Source organism: Rattus norvegicus, chromosome 3 (assembly GCF_036323735.1).
Source record: "Rattus norvegicus strain BN/NHsdMcwi chromosome 3, GRCr8, whole genome shotgun sequence".
NCBI lineage: Eukaryota > Metazoa > Chordata > Mammalia > Rodentia > Muridae > Rattus > Rattus norvegicus.
In genome coordinates, this window is record NC_086021.1 from 149,070,762 (window position 1) to 149,094,632 (window position 23,871).

Sequence of the window (23,871 nt, forward strand, 5' to 3'; positions counted from 1 at the left end):
ACATGATTTCCACTGAGCTCTACAGCTGCTTGGAAAGTTAATTTTCAACACTTCGGACTGTAGTAATGGAGACTGAAGGAGGAGGAAGGTACAATGGGCCTTTTAGGGTTGAGGTGATTGAGCAGGGAATTGACAGTTTACAGTAAAGAGAAGAGGGCTTTTTGAGGTTGTTTTGTTTTAATTTAATGATTATTATTTTTGGTGTGAGAGTAATTTCTGCTTTGACATTTTGTTGGCTTGTCATCAATACTTCTTTTTGACTTGTGCGCAAAGTCAAGAACATTTTGAATGATTAAAATTTTCTTAATTTTCCCTGGGATTGCTTTTCCCTTTCATTCCTCTCTCTCTCTCTCTCTCTCTCTCTCTCTCTCTCTCTCTCTCTCTCTCTCTCTGCCTCTTTTTCTCTCTATATACGTCTCTGCCTTTCTATCTCTCCCTGTGTTTGTATGTGTCCATAGGCTCCCCTCCCCCAACATGTGTGATGACCTATAACCAGCTGCTACTTTGGTTTAATGAGGAAAAGAGCAGTTGACATTGCATCCAGATTAATGAATCTGCTAGATGGGCAGGGGTAGACACATTGTCAAGTAACATGTAATGAATAATAGTAAGTACCTAGCCTGGATCTGATATATATTAAGAAAACTGAACAGTAGACGTTGAAGAGCATGTGGGCTTAAAAATAGTTTCAATCTGAGAATAGCAAGAGAAGGAAACGCTAATAAATAAAGAAAAAGCTGGCCAGAATACAAGATGTGGGGAAATTATATTTTGGTGGCAGAGCTGAAGCCATCTACTTTAAGAAGAGTAAACAGAGCAGAGGAAAACCTGTTTCTGTGCTTGTCTCCACCTCTTCTTGTTCTCGTCTCCCTTCAGACTTTCTGGTTTAATCAGATTGTGTCTCTATCAAAACAAGGTAAGAATAAAAAGTCAGATGACAATTCATGTTTGTTAGCTCCTCCCATTGACTCTGGGAGCTACCATATAACCTTCGAATGAGACAGTACCATGCCCTAATGCAACTACCTTGGCAGTTTTGATGTACATTTAGAGGAATTACTTGAATTGACACATTCTTATAAGGTGGCAATCAAAACTATTCCAGTATTTGGAGGGATTTCCCAGGAAGTCACAGCATTGGCATCCCAAACTCCACAAGCAGGGTTGGCTAGCACAGGATCCTTCACTCAATCACACTGTACTCTGAGCCTCAGATTTGGCCAACTTAGTCACATTGTCACCTCTGCGTGCCAAAGCAAACACCCTTCCTGAACTTTGCCTCCAGCTACATTCTTCACCAGGAAGCCCTTTTGAATTTCCTTTGGATGTTTTCACTACTGCTTTGTGGAGGAAGGAAGCTCACTTTGACTAATAACTATGATTTTTTAGTGAAGAGATCATGTATCTCCTGTGTCTGTCCACCAGCCCTGCTCGATTCCAGGTGGAGGGTGTGCGGAGGAAGCTGTGCATCCACTTGACAAGCCTTCTGGGTCCTGTCCATGGAGAACTGCTTCTCAGGGCTACTTATAAAGGCTCACCTTCCAAAGGAAACTTGTCAGGGCTAAACTGTTGGCAAGATGGATTAACAAGTGCTTACAGCTGATGGAGTAGCTTTCGGTGACTTAATGAGTATAGTTTTAAATCTTAGCTGTCCCTTATTTTTTTTAAAGAGTGATAAATGATTATAGTTTTTTTTCTAATCTAAGAAATGCCAAGTATTAAGCGTCCACAGATTGTAGTAAGGTATTTGGGAGTGGTCGCAAACTGTGGTCTCTGATTGTAGTCTGACATTTGATAACCTTTGGATTTTATTTTGAGGAAGTTGTCCTCAGAGGAGACAGATCTCATAATTGGCATAGGAACAGCTGTTAAGGTATTCTTGGGCCACGGAGCACATGGCACCTGGCCCAGTCTGAATAGCTGGGCTCTCCTTGTTGCTTGTTTAAATAAAGGTTAAGCAGAAAACTTTGGTCTTGATTTCAGGCAGAAATGAGGAAATTCCTGCAATCCTATCTTCAAATGAGTTTCCTTTGCCCCTTAGGCATCTCTTTAGGACCCTCATTAAAGTTAATGAATAATCTAGTATAGGGCAGAGCCCAGAGCAGGGCAGTTCACCTGAGCTTCCTATGGCTCTACACCTTCATGGGATGTGACCTTTAGTTCCTGCAGCTCCATTGTTAGGTGGACCCTTAATTATAGCCTTTATCTCTCCACAGCATTCAACTCAGACAGCTCAGATGCCTCCTACATTCCATGACTCTAAGGTCACCGTAGCAGAAGAGGCTAAAGTAAATAAATAAAAGAGGAAAGCTTCCCACTTGATTATACACATTGGGTTTATGGTAGGAAGGCTCTGAGAACTGGTCAGGAGCAGGAAGATCTCTTTTAAAAAAACCCAAATCTCAGAACATGAACTGAAAGCATCTAGGTCAGTTTGGGCTGCCATCCTGTGAGGGATAAAAGTTGCATGAAGCAAGGCCACCTCTGATAGAAAACTCAGGGCCAGTTCTCACCTTAATACTTCTGCATTTCGGCGTTCCCCTGGAACCAAATTTTGTTCAAAGATAAAATTGTTGTGTGATCTCAATATCTATGAAGGACTGGATCCTAAAGTCAACGTTAGCTCCTGTGGACCTTTTAAGTATGGCTATGTAAGTGATATATCCTAATCAAGTTGTTAACATGCTTTTACAAAGCAGTGCTAGCCTGAATTTCATGTTAAATATTCTGCTCTCCTGAAATGATTTCCTCTGTGTTTGGAAGTGCCTTATGGCCTACTTGAAAGCCATAAAAAATACCATTTTTTTTTACAGTCTCACCATCTCACCTCATTTTAATCCCTAGTAGTGTTTTTAGTTGTCTAAAGCAAAGTTACACAAGTCTAACAAATGATCCATGTCAATTTGTTTAATCGGCTTTCTTATTTGTAGACTTGAATGATGTGATCTGCTTCTTAGGGCTTCTCTGAGGAGTAAGAGAGTTCAACAGTCCTTGGTGACTAGTGAGCATTCAAATCATGCTGTTACTATCATTATCAATATAATTTTTAACTTGGCTTGTAATTTTTTCCCATTAGACTTTTTTTTCCCAACCAAATTGTTCTGAAAAAAAATCAGATATTTTTTAAATTATACAATGCTTTCTTTTTTTTCTTGTCTTAGAGGTTTTAATGAGTAAGTTGTAGGTCTAAAGTATTTCAAAACTTATTTGAACAGAGAAGATACTGTTGACTGCACTTCTAGCATTCTAATGTCTGTTTATGAAGGGGAGACCCTGCTATAAAGACACCCAAAGTGAATATATTTTCTAGATACATTATTTTGGTTTTTGTATTTTTATTCTAAGATAAGTAAAAGGAAATTATTGAGATTATAAGGAAAGTAGTTTGGTTAAAGTGGATGGCATTAAATTCATGTACTATTCTTTCATTTTAAAAATTAATTTTATTTGAATTTTTCCCACATCTATATATTGTAGTTCAATTACATTCACCCTTGCACCCAGTTTTTCTCCTTCCAGTCCACATTACTGCCTCCATTATTCTTACCAGTGCTTTTTCTAGAACCATGACTCCTGGTTGGAGCTTGCGACCTGTTTAGTTTATCTGGAGTCATCTCTGTGAGCATTAGCATTAGACTGGAACAATGCATCAGAGCCCGTCAAGTCATTGGTGGGTACACAGCTGAAGGCAGAGAGTTCTGCAGTGTGAGTTTGGCTTTCTGAGTTCCTCTGTCCATGCCTCACAGCTGACATAAGGATTCTCAAACAGACCCAGTGCTGGCATCCACATCTACTGTGATGTCTTGATGGCAATGCCTTTGCAATGGCTTTTCATAGCCCTTTCTTTGTCTTCTAGCTCTTATCCTTTTTCCTCTCCTATTTCTCATATGTCACTTGAGCTTGGGAATGGATAGTTTGACGTATTATTCAGTGCTGACATATAGTTTCTGACAACTTTCAGTTTCATCATCTCATCAAATAAGCATTAAATATATACTTTGCAAAGGATTTTTTTGCTAGGTTCTCCATGGCTTTTTTAGTTTATCAAAGTATGACTAATATATTGTCCTCTTCCAAATGGGATTTAACAGACACTATGCATTAGATTCTCACTCAAAATGTATCTAATTTCTTTGGAAGAGGATCAAAACACACATAAGAAATATAAGGATGGAGAGCAAGGGGAAGTAATTTAGTTGACAATAGAGTAGGGTGTGTTTGTTCTACCAAAGCCGAGAACTGGATTCAGTGTTCTTATTTGGACATCTTAGTCAAGGCTCCAGGTCTATAGATATTCCAATAACTTAAAAGATTAAAGTACCGGGATCAAAATGGTTACAGATATGTCCAGTTGTATGCAACTGCATGTTTCTAAGCAAAAGGTATATTGAGTTCCCATTAAATGTCACTTGTATTGATATTGCATATACCCCATGTAAAACACTCATATATTCTGCAATAGCAGACAAGATATAGGCAGGAAGGACAGAGGCAGTCATTAACACATTTGTACACATAATTACAAGTTGTGATCAATGCTGGGTTAAACGTAACAGTCAGTTCTTTTTAAAGTTCAATACTCACTAGAAAATAACTCATTTCATTCTGGTAAAACGGTCTTAAGATAACTTTGCTTATGTGAAATCTCAATACAATTTTCCTATTTGATGTACTCTTTATATCAACATTAAAATAGCACATCGGAATTGACTAAGTATTCTTGCTGACAGTGTAAACAGTGGTGGTTTCATCTGAGAATTTAGATGTCCTGACGCATCTACCCAGAAGCTAGTTAACATGGACATTGTTCTTATCTTTCTAGTAGAAGTGAGACGTCTTGATTATCTACCCCTCACCCCCAAATTCAATTGCTTTGAAGTATTTTTACAGGTGGTTCAAATTACCACCAACCCTTTATTATCACTGATAATACGAGAATACAACCAGTTGATACCAGGGACTACTTAGTTGACTGTTGCCATACATAATTAATCCAATGTAATGTGATACAGTCTTTACAGATGGAGAGGATTAAAGTAAAGGCCCTCGCCCCACTATCTCCAGAGTTTAGATGTTATGGAAACAGATCTTCGCAAGACTAAGCTAACATAGCAGGTCTTTCACAAGTAGCCTCTAATGAAGTCTGTACCGTAAACAGGAAGCCTGTAAAAAATATACTTAGAAACATGTCAAATTCAATTAGTTTTGAATTTGATTCAAATTCAAAACCGAAATGTAGCTAAGGTATGTAAACTAGGCTAAAGATTTATGTACAGTCCTTCATATTCATGCTTTCAAGTTATAGGAAATAGAAACAATGAACTGAAGTAACTGTGTAGTTCTTTACTGTGAAATACTTGTAAAACTCAAATGAAAAGAAAAACGTTTTTGCCTGTGATGTACTTGAGAGAAAGACTATGGAATGAAAGTGTGTGACAGTGGCTCCTGTGGCTTTAATCCTGTTTTCTTCCTAAGAAGCCGTCCAGGTGGGCCTGACGTTATCCAGACTGCCATGCAAATGGACGATGCTATTTAATGATCTTCCTCAGCATTCTGGAAAACAGACCTTATGTTTTCTCTCTGTGTTCCTTTTTCCTCCTTCCCTTTCTCTTTCTGGTCCTTTGCCAGAAACTTTCCGTTCCTTTCCTGGAGTCCAGTAATTGAAGGCACTTTCTTAGAAGCTGGTTCCAATTATCTAAAGCCAATGGAATGTGTAACTACCCCTTGCTATTGGTGAACTGCTTACTTTGGGATTTCAGGTGAATTCAGATGACATGTACCCAGATGTTATCTGCCGTGGTAACTTTTGGAAACAAAAATCCTATGAAGGATGTGACTTTGCTGCCATATTGAGGTTAACCGCCCTCAAATTTCATGGACATGTATCCCTGGGATAAACTTTAAGAGTAAATTTTAGATAATAACCGGTGACAACCCAAAAGTGAGAAAATATGTTCCCTGTGCAATAAATAAGATTTGTCTTAGCTGACTGTGCCTTCACATTGCGTGATTTGGATCAGAGAAAAACTTACACCTCATAAAAATATTTTGTCATCTATATGGTTGGAGATAATGAAATTAGAAACTGAAAGTTTCTTCATGTTTTTATTTTGCCAAACCTTAAAGATTTTCTGTCATGTTTCCTAAGTAATAGAAAATGAATTTGTGCTGTTTACAAAATAAAAAGTCTGAGGCAATATAAGTTACCTCCGAAATAATGACTAAGTACTCTGATCTGCAGATGATCAAAGGCTGATGTTAGTGCCTGACAGCTGAAGGAAAGGCAGAATGCTAAGATAGCACATTTATGAATGGAAAGTAAAGCCCAATTTGCAAAACTTAAAAACCACATATATTATTGCATAATTAATCTTTATGAAAGAATATTTGCCCTCTATAGGTATCTAGTAGGCTTTTAGCAGGAAGGTTGTCTTCCAATGTGATTAAAATATGATTTAATCTTAGTAGTTTATTGTATGGTAAATTATCAGAGAAAATAAAATTATTTCTTGTTAAATAGACAAGAAAGTGAGAACTGTGATTGTCCTCTGCCATAGGTTGGGAGAGACAAGCCAAGAGTAGCTGTTTTAGAAGTTGAGTAAGATAGCATAATCGTACATGTGGATACACACACACACACACACACACACACACACACACACACACACACACGGTGTGGGCGAGTGTATATGGTGTGCATATATAAATATGTTCTTGTACATTGGTGTTCATTTTCCTTAGCATGTATCTGCATAGCATTTAGCATGCTTTCCAACACAGTTGACAGTCAGCTGAATGAACAAGAGACAGTTGTTTTCAACGACTTTCTGAAAAAAACGATGCCTAGTGAGAGCCATAGCTTTGAAGGGGTCATAGCCACAAAGAAAACTGTGGTTATGGAGGAAAATGTGAGTTAGCAGAGAGAAAATATTCTTGATTTCTTTGTAAAACTTCTGCTAACTAAGGCCTTTCACGGTACTCACTACCCAGGACAGAGGATGGAGAACTGGCATGTAGAAAGGGACACTGAGAGTTTCTTCTCCAAAGAAACACAGAATTGGGACATGCAGAGTAGACACCTAAGGAACAGAAAAGGTAACATGTGAATATCTGCTATGGAGCTACCCAGAGTGCTTCTTATAGATCATAATGCAACCATGCCATTGACTCAGAAACTGTATAACGTTTATATTAGGCCCTTTCTAGGCAGTGCATCTAACTAATGATCTAAATGCTATTTTTGTTATAACTCAGATGGAGTTATCTCAATAGCAATACTAATTATGAACAAAATTTCACCAAAATAAAAGCTATAGCATAATTTTAATGATTAATTTTAAAGTATGTGTGATATTGTAAAATTATTAAAAAAAGATAGTTCCTGCTAGGTCTGGCACCGCAGTGCCCCAATATATCTGTTAGATATCTTGCCAGAAGCACACATCCCAATTCCGTGTGGCCTAGTGTCTCTAGCTGCCGCACACTCTCTTACACTTATATCTCTACAAGAAAGAACACACAACACAATAACCTCCGATCCAACTGATATATAATTGCCCACCTAAACATACATAGCCCTGTTCACATCCATCCCTTAAGAACATTCATAACAGCCTGTAAACGTACAGCATGGAATCTTAACGTCAGCCTCCATGTTCTCTCCACAGCTACTCTCCCAGTCACCCCCTGTTTCTTCCTCCTTTCCGTTCCAGTCTCCTCCCCTTCCCTCAAACTTTTCTCCCGCCCATCCTTCCTTCTCATCCAATGACAGGCCTCGTTCTATCTTGTACCTGCCTCACCTGTGACATCACGCCACCTATGTGGGTTCTCTCTCAACAATTCTTTATAGGAATGACATTTGATGGGCCAGTGAAAACTGCAGAATAAAATATGGAACAGTAGTTATTATTTTTATTTAAGTCTTACTGATCCTGTGGATTTCATTTACAAATATAGCTTGTAGAGATGAGGAAAGATTAATTATTTGACAAGTTAAAAGAAGAATTTAAATATTTAATAACAACTTCATTAGGTGAGAATTTAGATAAATAATGAAAAGTTAATTAAAAACAATTGGGCCTAAAATAAATATGTGAAACTCATTAAATTTCAACAATTATATTGATAAGCTTGTAATACTCGAAATTTTCAAATAGAGTATATTCTTTGTCAGTGATGTTAACTCAAATATTAACAAAAAGGTCAAATTTATAGATTAAATAAAAAGCAAATAATGTTAAATAACATAAGAAAAATCAAAGAAGAAACTGCTGCTTTAGAAAACAGGTGAATGCAGAAAAGTTCAGCAGGCTAATATTTAGATGCAAAGCAACAGAATTGTCAGGAGCTATGCGTGTGTGCGTGTGCAGGAGTGTGCCCCCCTTTCTGTGTGTGTGTGTGTGTGTGTGTGTGTGTGTGTGTGTGTGTGTGTTAGTACCCATGCTTCTAAATGCAAAGGCAAGATCTTAAGATCCCAGCTTGATAGATCTGATAGATCGGCACTACTACATAGCAGGATATGCTTGTTAGAGTGAGGTACGCAGGAGGTTTCTGGACTCCTGACAACGATTCCATTGAGGGTGTGGCCATTTTGAAATGTCTTTCTCATGTATGTCCACTGGGCAGAAGATTGGTTACACCTGAGTGAAAATTTCTGAAGCCAACATTGAAAGTGTTGAAATTTGATCCATAACAGAAGCGAGACGGTTGAGAATAGAGCTCTGTGGCCCGGCAGTTGTTTAGCATACACAAGACCCTGTGTTTAACCTGAAACACCATTTACAAAAGAATTCCTTAAAATATTTAATGATCGCCTTGGCTGTCCTACCACTGAGATATTTGCACATCAGTGTTTACGGCACTCCGTGATAGCAAGGAAGTGGAAGCCAGCTAGATGTCTGTCAGTGGACCAGTAAATGACAAAAGTGTGGTGCACAGAAAAAGATGGAATACTATTCAGCTATTAAAATGAAATCACAAAAAGGTGTGGGAAAAATGGACTTCAAAAGTATGAAATTAAGCAAGGTCTCCCAAACTAGTGAGGAAAAATGCCATGTTCTCCCTTATATGCCAATCCTATAGTATATATGTATCTTTGTATGTACATGAATATATGTATATACACACATATGTGCCTATGCGTGTGTGTATAAGCAGTTATAAATGTGGGTATAGTATAAAATTTAGAATGGAGATTAAGAGAAGCTAACATGTGGTGATGAGGAGGGATAGCATTAAGACAAAAAGTCATGTGGGTCAATTGAAGGAATATATAAGGTCAATTTTTTCCTAGTTTCAACTCCATCATAGTCTTTTCCATGGCAGGGAATTGAATAAATATTTAATTGGCAAAGTGTGAAACCTGAAATGAAGCCTCATGGCTTCAGAATGATCCTTCTACCTGAGTAAGTTCACTGAGATGATTAGTCTTTAGAACTGGCCAAGTGTCCCAGTGGCTTCCTTATATTAGCCATAGAGTGTTTTCATTTGTGTGTTTATTTCAATAAAGCAATTTACAGCTGGTATTTGTATTTTTAGCATACATTTCCATATTCCCAAACTATCTTGCTGTTGGATTTTAGTGGACCATATCATAATCCTCTACTTCTTATGACTATAATGAACGTTGTAAGCTGGCAAAACAAAATATCTGATATCTACAGATGGCCACAAAATCCTTTTGCATCTAAATTCTAAAGAAAAATGGTGAGGTATGGACAGGGAAGGTTAGATTGGTAGCAGGTAGAGGCTTTCTACAGCAAAAGAAAACAACTGCGTCTGAAAGGGAAAGGCATAGACACTTCTTGTAGGAGCATATTGGTGAGGATATACCCCATTTAGTTTTTAAAAAAGTGTGTGCAGATGCGAAATCACCAAAACCAGATCACCTATAGAAGAGCCCATTCTAAGGGCAGGCTTCTTAACACTCAATTAGTAGGGGCTGGCTGTGCAGGCCTGCAATTTTCTCATGCCTTTCAAAAGCCACTGCCGGAGTGATAAAAGGAGAATGGCCCAGCACTCAACTCTGCCATGTTTTTGTTTATTTTTGCTAAAAGATATTACCTTTCCAGCTTTCTTCTAAAACATTCAGAACCAAATAGTCACACACCAGGTCCAAACCACACATGTTTCACATTTGCATTTCAAAATGTTTGAGTATCCGTCATTATCCTGCCATTGGTTTGTGGTTCAATGCAATATTCTGTTTGACTAAATCAGTTTGGAACCAAAAGTTTTCTAGTGGGATTTTGTTTCTGAGGAGTAATAACAGTGTAGAGGACAGGTTCCTTACTGGATTTTGTATTGTGACTGTTGGAACTCATCTGCCTCTAACTCCACCTCTAGAGATCTGACATCTGGTTCTGCACTCCCCCTGTGTGCGATACAAATACTTGCACACACAAAAGCACAAAATCCATCTAAAAAATAAACAAAACCTAGGTTTAATGTAGGTACAAATTCAGGTTTTATTGGAAATTGAATAATAAACTCAGATGAGCAAAATCATCTGGTGGTGATATAAGGAAATCCCACGAGAGAAATGCCATGATAAAGGGTCCCTACTGTGCATCCATGCTCTAAAGACAGTAGGAGAGCCACATTAGGCTTAAAGTCTAAGTGGGCAGAATCTGCTCTACATCAGCTGATTGGAAACAGGCAGTAGCGCAATTCTGGACTTACAGATTTCTCTAAAAGAAAAACCTGATATCTCAATGTTTAAAAAATATAATATGAAATCTTTTTATTTAAACCCTACAAGTAAAGTAAAATTCTCTCTTTTTCCTTCTCTCCCTCTCCTTCTCCCTCTCTTCTCTCTCTCTCTCTCTCTCTCTCTCTCTCTCTCTCCTTCCCTATCTCTCTCTCCCTCCCTCCTTCCCTCCCTCCCTCCCTCCCTTCCTCCCTCCCTCTCTCTCTGTAATACCATGGGCTAAATACCATGTTTGTAAAAGAGACCTGTTAAACTCAGCTATGCAGTGTCACATTTATTAGAAGTAGAATACATTGTTTATTCAAGTTTATTCAAAAAGGATACAAATTAACAATCCATCCTGCAAACATTCATGTATTTGCTCATTTATAAGGTAGCTATCACTGAGAATCATCTAGTTCCCCTGCTCTTGGTCTTCTGCCCTGGGTAAGTTTCTAGAGTTACAAGGAGGATAGATTCTAAGTTAAGCATTCCTGAATCCAAAGGAGAGGGAGCAGCGGGGAGGAAATCAGTGTATTGCTGTTTATAAAAGCACTAGAATCTAAGACCAATGGGAATAACTGAATATAGTAGGATTCGAGTTTTATGACATTTTTCAAGCCACAGAAAATAATTAGGAAATTATTAGTTCTTTCTTTTACTATGCAAATATGTCTTACCTATCTTATCATACCTTGATTTAACTAAATCTAAACAAACTGTCATTTGTGTGATTATTTCTTTTAAATACGCTTGCTACTGGACAGATGTCTGTATATGCACATATTCATGAACGATCCACACATTATTTGATTTCTTTTTGCCACTGAAGATCATCTTACTTTTGCTACAAAATTAAAATAGCACCAGCCACTTCTTTTTTCCTATCTGTGAACTATGGTCAAGCTACAAATAAGCCACCTAAATGAATAAACTCTCTTAAAAAAGGTCCATGCTCTGAGAGTACTGAATGAATTAGCATTTCCACTGTTTGAGGTTTTGTGTAATTTATTTATCATAGTAGGCTATAAAGGTCTCAGCACTTAAATTCTGTGAATGGAAAGACATTGTGGAGGAACCATTGATTTCTAGATCTCTTTAAACATTCTCTTTAGGCTGCTTTCTGCAAAGTTACCACAGCCAGGGAGTAAAGAGGAAGCTGGGTGTTGCTCTTCAGGTATTCTTGGGCCTTTCTAGATGGAGAACAATGTCTCCATTGGTGATAACCATCTAGGTCCATGATGATGTAATGAAGCATTGGTTACACTAATGAGATGGGAAGCTCTAAAGACCTCTTGGCTATTTTGTTAAGTAAAACCACCACCTTCAAACAACAACAACACAAAAAATATAGTTCCTTGAAATGGCTTCTGTCAAACATAAACTCCTCAGTTATTTCACAGCAGGTGTTCCTGACAGAAGAGAAGACACTGGAATTTCCTATGAGTGTAGTTGGCTTTAAAGAACACAATTTAAACACATCTTTCATCGTTGTAATAATATGGTAATGATTAAATTCACCTGCCAAAGCCCAAGGCATCTGTTTGTTTCATGGGAACGTTCAAGTGTCTTGTGTACAGACTTGTTCAAGTGGGAGTTTGGGATTGCAAGAACAGTCAACTGCAGCTTATCTCGCACAACCAAGGAATGGTATGTTCTCCTTGATCAAGCAGTCTCCTAGGAGAGCAGCTACATTTAGCACACATTTTACTTTAATAGTAGCATGGCAGTCATGTTCACAGGGCCCATTGCCTTAAAGCAATAGTGCACATTTAACTCTTTTATTTCCTAAAGCTTTAAGTGTTTTCCCAGTGTTTCCCAGAACTTACTCATGTGTCTATCCTACTGTGGCTGGTTCTCAGACTGTAGAGCTGCTCTAATCCTAGGCAGCATCTGAATGTTTGCTTTGCCTCAGTTGTCCTAAAAAGCCCCAATTCTTTTGGGGCTCTTCCCAGTCTGTCTGGCTCCTTGTCCAACCAGTTTAAGCTCCAGTATTTTGCTTGCCAATTTCACAAAAATGACCTTTCCTGGACAATTGTTGACTTAAAGCGCTGGATTTTGCCCCTTGTGCTTTGATTAGAATATATGATCTGGAATCATAATTACACAAGCTTCTGTAAGGCAGAGAGCTTATGCATCACCTCTTTCTTAAATTTTTTCTTTTCTATGAACACAATAGTTCATTATTGAGAGCCTCTTATATTTGTGCATGTACTTGGTGCATTGCAAAAGCACTTATTAAAAACACACATATTTTGATAGATACTGCAGTACAATTTTATTCAGCCTTAAAACCCAAATCACCCACTTTCAGCACTTTGCATGAGTCTGGAGGAGATCATGCTAAGGGAAATGTAAGGACACATAGAAGTACTTTGAATCCAAACACGTCACTCACAGAAACAGAATGCGAGGGGGGTGTACCAGGGGCTTGAGGAGGAAGGGGGAAGAAAATCAGGAAACGCTAATAAACGGCAATGAAAGCTTAAGTTCTAGAGACCTACTACATAACATAGTGACTATGGCTAATCATAATGTTTATATACTTAAAATTTGCCAAGAAAATTTATCTTATGGGCTCCCTGCACAAAGTAGGTAATTAGCTGGCAGGATGGATATGTTAATTAAGTTGTTGGTAGTAATCACATCAAACCTCTTCCTGTAAAATGTGCATTTCCTCCATCATCCCTTTCTCTCCTTTAACTGTTTTTGATATTACTGTCTGTTGTGTATGTATTTGCATCTGTGTGGGGTACGGGAGAAGAAAACTGTGGCAATTCGGAGGGCGGGGCACCAATTGGATGGAACAGATGCTTTCTAAGCTCATACTGCAGCATTATTTGCTCTACACTTTTTTCCTATTAGATTTTTTTATTTACATTTCAAATGTTATTGCCTTTCCTGGTTTCCCGTCCATAAACCCCTACACTGAGGGCTATAACCTTGGCAGGACCAACGGCTTCTCCTTTTATTGGTGCCCAACAAGGCCATCCTCAGCTACCTATGCAGCTGGAGCCATGGGTCAGACCATGTATAGTCTTTGGGTAGTGGCTTAGTCCCTGGGAGCTCTGGTTGGTTGACATTGTTGTTCTTACGGGGTCGCAAAAGCCCCGTCAGCTCTTTCAATTCTATCTCTAATTCCTCCAACAGGGATCCCGTTCTCAGTTCAATGGTTTGCTGCTTTCCTTCTCATGCCTACTGGGTCCTTTCATGGTGCATCAGGATCCTCATAGAGAATCCTATAGAATATTGCCATTTGATTCAGTCACACAAGCAATTATCTTTCTGGTATGTGATAGACAGGGAGGTGGGTCCAGGCAAATTAACAGTGTAGAAATACAACAGTAAAACAAAATACTCCCTCCAAAAAAAAATCTTTCCTCACTGAGCTTTTTACCCAGAAGAACAGAGGAAAAACAAACAGTATTGCTGGTGAATGGTCTGGACCATTATAAGACAGGGAATAGACATTAGTAATTCTTTTATATATGTAGTAAGTATTAGCTATTCACAGCATCCCCATCCAAACTTCGGAGACCCAGTGAAATGAAACGCCCTTGTGGGAATACAGTGGGAGGAGCAAAGACAGTGAAACCTTTTAGTTGCTACAGTTGTTGTTAAGTAATTTAATCCACACTCTTTATAAACAAAAGTATACGCAGTAGTTCGTTGTAGCTACTGGAATACAATGTACTGGTCCACAGTTATTTATCATTTTATCGTTTGTGAGGACAGAGTGGTAAGATCCTTGGAGGACCCTTCCTTGCCTCTGAGATCTGGTGGTTTTTTGGAATTCCCTGCTTGCGAATGAGTCATTGCATCCTCTGGCTCATACTGTGTTCTGTGTAGGTGTGTTTTCCTCTGAGCCCGACTATATTGGATTATCATCCACTGTTAAAAGACACAGGTTGACGATATAAGCAAAAATTCCATCTCCAAATAAGGTCACATTCTGAAGTACTAGGGGTTAAGATTTCAATATTCCCTTTGTAACATTGGAATGCTGCAGATAAAGAATTTACATAGGTATACAGTGAGCGAGCACAGACTATAAGCAACACCTTGTTCTGGGTGGGGAAGCTGAGTTGGAAGCAAAAAACAGGGTGACCCAACCATACTGTTTTTGTAAAGCATCCTATGTGAGATTGCATTAATTATGCAAAACAACAAGTCTCACTGTGACATACTAATTCATGCATACAATGTACTTTGATCATAGTCACTTATCTCTTCCTGCCTTTTATCCCTTCTTTTTCTCTTTCTGAACAAGCTCCCTTCAGCCTCCATTCCTCTTGTTTCTGTATGACAGCACAACTTGCAACACTTGAATTTCTGTGTGGCTTACATTGCTTAACAGAAACCCATTTCCATCCATTTTCTTGCAAATGACATTGATTTTATTATTTACATATTTATGTATATTTATGCTATAGAATAGCATTCTACTGGCGATATGTTTTCTTTATCTATTTATTCACTTATTGATGGGAACCTAGTCTAGTTCCATAATTTGGTGACTGTCAATAGTGTCACAATAAGCATGATTGGGCAAGTATCCGCATTGTATGCTAAGATTCATTCATTTATGTAACAAGGAGTGGTATAGCTGAATCATCTATGACAGTTCTATTTTTAGTTTATGCAAGAACATTGATTCTAGTTTCCATAAACACCAGTGGTATACAAGGATTCCCTTTTGCACATAGTTTGGCCAGTGTATTTTTTTTAATGTTGTTAATGATAGACTGGGCTAAGAGAATTTCAATGTTTTTTATTTGCATTTCTCATTGGAAAACATACTAAAATTTCCCCACATATGTGTTGGATGCTTGTATTTTTTTCTTTTGGTGTCTTCCTAGTTCTTACATTTGGATTACTCTTTCCTTTAGTACTTAATTGTTTTAATTCTCTATATGTTCTTGATATCAGTCTCAAATCATGTAGACAGCAGACATATATATATATATCTTCCCTCTGCTGTGTCCTTTGCTGTAAAGTCTTTTAACTTGATAGTATTTATTTCTAAGCACTTTGAATGTCCTATTCAGGAAGTTATTGCCTTATTGCTATTTCAGATATTTTTTGTATTTTCCCCCAGTAGTTGATAAATGTCAGATCTTGAGTAAAGTTTTCTTTATCCACTTCGAGTTGATTTTTTTTGTACAGGTTTGAGATAGGGATGCGGTTTTGTTTTTCAACATTTAGAAATAGCTTTCCTAACACTGTTTGTTAGAGAGGTTGTCTTTTCTACAATGTATATTTTTTTGTTTGTTTGTTTCATGGTGTGTGTGTGTGTGTGTGTGTGTGTGTGTGTGTGTGTGTGCATTTTTGAAAAATTGGATGGCTGTAGTGTGGATTTCTCTGGCTTTCTTCTATTCCAATGGCATGTTTATCCATTTGTTTGGGGTTTTTTATTTGTTTGTCATTTCTGCAACAGGGCTAGGCTGCTACTATTACTGTGATTAGTATAATTTGAAATCTGGTGTAATGTTCTACTGTTACTCTATTTGCTTCCAAATATTTTAGCTATCAGGTGTTCTATTTGTGCCCTTTGAGTATTGGAAAATTTCCCCCTAGTTCTGTGAAGGGATGTCGTTTGAATTTTTGTGGGAACTGTACTGACTCTATAGATTACTTTTAATTACTGCTAACATTTTCACAATGCTAACTTGGCTGGTTCATGAAATAGGAACTCCTTCTACCTTCTCATATCCCCATCGAGTTCTGTCTCTCAGTGTTTGATTAGTTCTCATTTACAGGTCAGTTAGCTTCTGTGTTAGTTTGGGTTTTATTGCTGTGAAGAGACCAACACAACGTTTATAAAATAAAGTATTTAATTGGGGGCTTATTTGCTGTTTCAGCCTTCAAACCTCAAAGCCCATGCCCAGTGATACACTTCCTCCAACAAGGCCACACCTACTCTAACAAGCCCACACCTTCTAATTCTTATAATTTTCCTAATCTAACTCTTCTAAGTTCACCAACTGGGCACTCAGTGATATACAAATCTATGAGCTCATGGGGCCATTCTCATTCACACTACCACCTCTCTTTTTTGTTCTGCATTACTGAATATGTTTTGAATGAAATCAAAATACTGTTTGCTTTTTCAATGGGTTCACAATGATATATATATATATTTAATATCTGATTTTTGCATACTGAATTTATAGCTATTTGTTGAAAATATTGTCTCTAAAATCTTTGATAGAGTTTTCTGGGTCATTCAAGGAGAGAGCCATATTGTCTGTCAGGAGGTATAACTTGAGTTCCCTGTTCCTTATTAACCATCTTTCTGTTTTTGTTTTGGGTCTTTGTGGTTATTGTTATTGTTGTTGTTGTTGTTGTTACTGTATTTTTTGTTTTATGGTTTTTGTTGTCATTTGCCTTTTTGTTTTTATTTTATTATTTATTCATTTTATTTTGTTATTTTTTAGCAGCTTTACTCCTCTGGGTAAAAATTCAAGTACTTCCTTCAGTAGGCACACGAGAGTGGTCATCTTCACCTTATTATTTTAAGAGCATTTTGTCAGTTTTTTCCTCATTCAGTAGAATGCTGGCTATGATTTTGTCACATAGAACCTCTGTCAAGTACAGGTATTGTCTCTCAGCCATTGCATCTTTAGAGCATTTGTCACGAAGGACTGTTGAACACTGTCTCCATCTTTTTGGCATTTGTTTAAGTGGCTATGTTATTTGAGTCCTTGATTTTAATTACACAGATAATTCACATGTGTTTAAACATTCTTATATACCTAGAATCTTGTATCTTGATTATAGATGTAATATCTATAATATTGTTGAATTCCATTTGTAAGTAATTTGGTGAGGACTTTACATCCATGTTGACCAAATATTTTGGCTTACTATTTTGTCATTTAGTTTCTTAGTGTTCTATTGCTGTGAAGTGACACTATTAACAAGGCCACTTATAGAAGAAAGCATTTAACTGGGGGCTTTCTTACAGATTCTGAAGGGTTGGTCCATCATCATGGCAGACAGTCAGGTCACTGTAAAAGTAGCTGAGAATTACAGTCTGGTCCACAGACAGCAGTCGGGGGTTTGTGGGGGAGAGGGAGGGGAGAGGGAGGGAGGACAGACAGAGAGACAGAGAGACAGAGGGAGAGAGAGAGGTAGAGACAGACTTAGAGACAGACAGAGACACAAAGAAAGACACAAAAGAAAAACAGAGAGAGAGAGAGAGAGAGAGAGAGAGAGAGAGAGAGAGAGAGAGAGAAAGAAAGAGAAAGAGAATGTCTGGCACAGGCATTTGAAGCCTCAAAGCCTACTTCCAGTAACACACTTCCTTTAACAAAGCCACATCATCTAATCCTTCCTAAATAGTTCACATACTTAGCATTAAGCATGCAAATATCTGTGATTTGTGTCATTATCCTGTTTTATTAGTCGGGTAATACTAACTTCCCAGAATAAGATGGGAAATGTTCCTTCCCCCTTTAATTTCATGAAATAGTCAGAGATAACTTGGTTTTAATTCTTCCTAAAAATCTAAAAAAAAATTCAGAATTTAATATGTTCTGCTATAGAATTTTGTTGGATTTTTATCACTATATCAATCTCATTTATTGCTGTTTATCTGTTATTTTTTAAATCTTTGTGATTTAACTTTGATAGATCATACATGTCTAGAAATGTATCCATTTCTTCTGATTGTGCCTAGTTGCCAGAAATTGTGTCTTCTAAATATTTACAAGTGCCTATATTTTAATGACAGTTATTATAATATACCTCCTTTTTCATTTTTAATTTTGTTCAAATTGTGTTTTCTCTCTTTTTACTTAATTCAGATATAGAATTATTAATTTTGTTAATTTTTTAATGAATCAAGTCTTGCTTTCACCAATTGTTTACATCATAAGTGTTCTACTTTTAAAAATTGTGACATAATGTTGTCATCTACAGGTATGTTGGACGTCATTCATAGCTTTCCTGTGACATGTACAACCACCTGAGGACTACATAAAAATGAAATGTGGATATATTAAAAATGTTCTATTTACTTATGGTGATAAAGACATGAATAGTTATTTCAACTTTTTGTATTTGTTTATAATTGTCTTACTGGCCTATATTCTGAGCTACTTCAGAGAACATTAAATGATCTGTGCAAATACGTTTATTCTGAAGTTATTTGATATGAGACTTTAGATGTTTGCTAAATTGATTTGATCTATAGTACAATATAGTTTAAGTCTCAGATTATTTATTGGATTTTTATCTAGCTTCCTTATTTACTGATGAGAGTGGGCATTGAAGTCACTTGGTACTATTGATTTCTGTTTATTTCCAGTAGTCCTTGTGTGTTTGAAACTGAGTGTAACAGTGTTTGGAGCATAAGAATCTACTATTATGTTTTCTTGATATATTATTCCCTTAGTAGTTACATTCTTTTGTCTGGTTTAAAGTTTGACTTAAAATATTCTTTGCTTGGTAACCATAATAGCAAATCCTGCCCAAGTCTGAACCCATTTGCATGGAATATATTTCCATGCCCATTTATTTTTATTATAGGCATGAGTTTGCTGATGAAGCGTGTTTCTTGCAGGCAGCAAAGAATTTGTATTTTGTTTGTAACCTAACTATCCAGTCTATGTGAATTGTTGGGAATATTAAGACCATTTACATTGATGATTATCATGAAATATACGAAATAATTTGTTATTTTTCTCCTTTTCTGATGTTTCTTCCCGAATTCTCATTTGCTCATGCTTTTAGTGGAATTTTTTTCCAATTAACTAGTTGTTACTCCATGCCTCTGTTTTCTACATTTAGAACTTTTTCTTTATATTCCTCAACACTCCCTTACTGGCCATTATATTGTTGCTGAAGACATGGACCACTTCTCCATTTAGAGAGCAGGAAGAGTAAGCATCAATCTCAGGGATGCAGCATACTTTGTGAAAGGGACTTAAAGCACCTAACATAATATGGGATTGAATCCAGGAACATATTAAGGATGTGCTCTACATCTAAGTAATATTCCCCACATCGCAATGCATACACACACACACACACACACACACACACACACACACACACACACACACACACACTGAAGCTTATAAAATAGGTTAACATATAAAATAGCTTTTTACAAAGTCTCCTAAGAGTTGGTTATTCTTTCTCTACCCTTCTTCTCTGGACTATCCTCCCATTTCTCTCTCCACGATTTCCTCTACGGTGGTTCACAGGAAAGAGTGGACACTTGCTTATTCTAATGTTTTGCATTTCCTTCCATGTCTTCTTGGATATATTCCCTATGAAAGAGGAAAAGGCTGTAGTCACCTTTCATATTTCTCCATTGTCTGTCAGCTGACAGTAGGAACAGTTTGTAACCAGAGTCAGATTGAATGGCTTGTGACTTGGTACAAGGTAAAAAGAATCCAATTTCTCTTACTTGGAGTTTTCTCCAGTTACATTACCTAATTGGACTACTAGTCAGGAGTGGCACTAAACTCTACTATGCCAGTAGATTTTAGGTGTCCTGATGAAACCCAAGAACAAGTAAAAGGACAAGAAAAAAAAACAGTGGGTGGAAGGGTAATAAGGGCTGCATTATTTCTGCCACTAAGGGTTAAGGATTTCTGAGACCTAGCACCCGCTTATCATTATAATCATATATAACTTAACTGTCTCTTGTAACTCTGGACTGGCCACCAAGCTTCTATTCCACAAAAGAAGGTGACTTTCATTTATAACCTGATACCCAAATCCCACTGTGTTTGGAATAACTTGCTTTAATAGCATTCCACTAGAACCACACTGGATTACAAATACAGTGCTAGCTGGACTAATGGGGCACTGTGTGAATGGAATGGATTGAATTCTGTGTACTGAGTTTATAACCAAGCACAGAAATCGTACTCACCTGCCTTGATCTTGATCTATCTATTACTGACTTTGGTTCTAGTCACTGGGACAGATTAGCTCAGCCAGCTCTTAGGTGACAGGTAGGTTTCTAGTATAGGTTTAAAAATGTCTGTTCCTGAAAGAAGTCTTAACAGACAGGGTTCTTGCTGTAAACTGTCATCATGACATTATATAAGACTTATAAAAACCCTGTCAAGGTTGTTGTGGGTCTGTTGAAGGTGTAGGAGAATTGCTTTCCAAAGCTGTCAGCTCCAGGTCGAGCTTGTTAGAATGATTCTGAGGTAGAGTGCCATGTGGCTGATAGATGGAGAGTACTCATATAACAATCAGCATTCCATGCAGCTCCTACATGAGCTCATCTGAGATCTCCTTTCTTCTGCATCTGTGTCTGTGCCAGTTTTCCTCCATAAGGTCACTTGCTCTTGTCTCCAACTCCTTCCCTCTGCTTTGCCGTCATGGGCTTTTTGCTAATGCTCATTTCTCCACTTGTGTTGCAGTAACCGGAGGCTGTCTGACTCTCCAAGTCTCTGTCTAATCCTGAGCCTTCATGCTTCTTCTTAGCCATCCACCTCTCTGAGGATCTGCTTTCTGCTCGTTTCTACTTTAAGCTGCCAGGAAGATAAAAATGCTACTTTTACTAATCCTCCATCTTGGCTTCTCTAACTGCTGTGTATTCTTGGCAAACATTATTTCTCAGGCAGAAGATGGGCGGGCGTTCAGTTAACTGTTTTGTTGGCAGAAATAACTTAAATGGTCAAGTTTCTTTGTTGCGGGAGACAGAGACTCCTTCACTTAGACAGTGGAAAGAGTAGACACCCACCTAGGGCATACAGCTTCTTTAGAAAGAAGGACTTGAAGCAGATGGTTTGATATGGAATTGAATCCATATCTTGTGTATATTGAACATATGTTCTGCCTCTACATTACATTCTCTACACCCATCATCACTTGATAAGGTAGCTTATCATACTTCTCTCTTTAAATTCCAAAGCTTAGAAACTTTGCCTTATACATCATGGTTGGGTACAGTTTTACTTTTTCTTGATGGGAGTTGGTACCTCAGAGTCAGGACATGATGTTTCATTCTGTGGTGCAAGCAGGTCTCCAGGTCAAAATCCTCCTGCTTCAGCTTTTCAAGTGCTGAGATTCCAAGGAAATAGCACCATGCTGAACTTGCTCTGTTTCTGTTTGGCAGAAGGCAAGTTGGGAATGTGAGGAACACAAACCCAATTGACCAGAAAGTACAGCAAATGCACCTAAGTGGTTGTTTCACTCAAGGGGAGAGGACAGCTTGTAAGGTTAGGGGTACTCTCCCTGGGTCAGGGTCTCTTGCCTGTACCAAGTTTATAGCCAAGCACAATAGGAGAAGCTAGAAATTGTACGCCCCTGCCTTGTTCTTGGCCTATCTGTTACTGGCTTTGGTTCTAGTCACTGGGACAGATTAGCTCAGTCAGCTCTTAGGTGACAGGTAGGTTTCCAGGATAGGTTTAAAAATGTCTCTTCCCAGAAGAAGTCTTGAACACGGAGGGCTCTTCCTGAAAACTGTCATCATGACATTAGAAGACTTATAAAACCCTGCGAAGGTTGCTGTGGGTCTGTGGAAGTTCTTCAGGTGCCTTCTGGCTCCACTGATCAGCCCCCACATAGCTGAGGAGACAGGAAGGAGAGCCATCATCACCCCAGGTGTGTGTCCCCTCCCCATTGCCACTCGGGACTCAGAGGACAATATTCCAATTGTCTTATTATCGATGACTTTTATAGAGAGCACTTTTTGTCCCTTTTCAAGACTGCAGCACTAGATTAAATTTTCCTGTTGGGATTTTATTATAATCAAGCCATACCCTTCCTCTCATCTTAAGATATGGAAGGTAAATTAAAGAAAATTATTTCACGTTGTATTTTTTCCATAAGATTTTTCTACCTTTAGAGCAAAGAGGGTCTTTCTTTTTGCCTCGTATTTTTCTTACACTGAGTAAAATATTTCGGCTTAAGTATAGACTGTGTCTGAAAACGTATCTCTAAACTTCAAACTTTATTTTATTCTGAAACAAATGCTTTTATTCATCCTCTAGTTACAGAATGTCTATTTAGGTTACCAGCAGCAAGCTTGTGGGTGTTTTTGTTTTGTTTTGTTCTATTTTTTTGTTTGTTTGTTGGTTGGTTGGTTGGTTGTTGTTTTTTTTTTTTTGTGGTAACCTAATATTTACAGTAAACAACTCATTCATGCCTTTATCCTATGACTACATAGGTCAAATATTTCTAAAATTTAAAACAACCTCTTCCTGTACAAAAAAATTCCCCTGTAACAATCCACCATGCTGTCGATGGGCGTGCAATGATGTTGGAAGGGAAAAACAAAATTCAGAACAAGAAAAAAAAAAATCAAGTGAGAGTCTGAAATTCCTTGTGAGATTAAAGTTGGTGTCTTTGTTTCTAATTATATGTACTTTTACTCCTTGAAGTAAACCTCAGTTTAGAAAATCCAGGTGACTGAAAGCGAAAGTTGCATGCCTTTAGATGCCACACAGCATTCCAAAGGCCTTCCTCGAAGTATTCATTAAGCCTTCCTTATCTCTTCTACTGCAGCAGAGGCACGTGTGGAAAGAGACACTGAAATAGTTTTACATTATCCTTTGCTCCAAAAAGTGAATTATGATCCCAGGAATACCACACTCCTCATAAGAGCACCTAAAAGCCTATGTAGAGATGTATAGGCCATTTCTCTTTAGGTTTATCAGCGAATGCACCCTATAAAAGTAACTTCCACAATGATCATGAAGTCTACTTGTGTCTATATAAGATTTGAGAACAGAGCATATATTTCATTTATGCATTTTTGGTTTTGTCTTTAGGGATTGAAATCAGAGGCACATAAATGCTAAAGTGTATACTTTATCACTGACTTATGCCCCGAATCCCTGTATTGTATTATTTCTTAATAACTATGTCCCTACTGGCTCATGAAACATTCATTAATTAGCATACAATTCTATTATTTTCTTGTTAATATTTTTAGCTTAACAACACAAATAAATAAAAATAGAAAAATGACTATACTAACCTAGCTAGTGAATTAACTGGCTGTGTTGCTATTCTGAAGTGAATATTGGTAGATCTGATGGGGCCCTTTCCTTGTATCAGGAGCATTCAGAAAGGTCATGCCTCAGAGCATAATGGGTAGAAACAGTCAACTACCGACGGGTTTCTCTCGGAGAGGATGTGGCTTTACTCCACTTATTCTTAAGTGGCATCCTCATAGCATGCCGAGGATGACAAGCACCAAATACAAAGCC

General features: G+C 37.8%; 1 protein-coding gene and 1 long non-coding RNA gene across 8 annotated transcripts in view; both read left to right on the forward strand.

The window, feature by feature from the left end:
* LOC134486164 (uncharacterized) overlaps window positions 1-23,245 on the forward strand; it is a 223,289-nt gene extending 200,044 nt beyond the window's left edge. The window contains exon 2 of the long non-coding RNA XR_010064918.1: window positions 1-23,245. This exon is cut by the window's left edge and continues 188,135 nt beyond it. This is a non-coding gene — a long non-coding RNA (uncharacterized LOC134486164).
* Window positions 1-23,871, forward strand: part of Macrod2 (mono-ADP ribosylhydrolase 2) — a 2,017,257-nt gene that overhangs the window by 896,941 nt on the left and 1,096,445 nt on the right. The gene's annotated exons all lie outside the window — the stretch shown is intronic.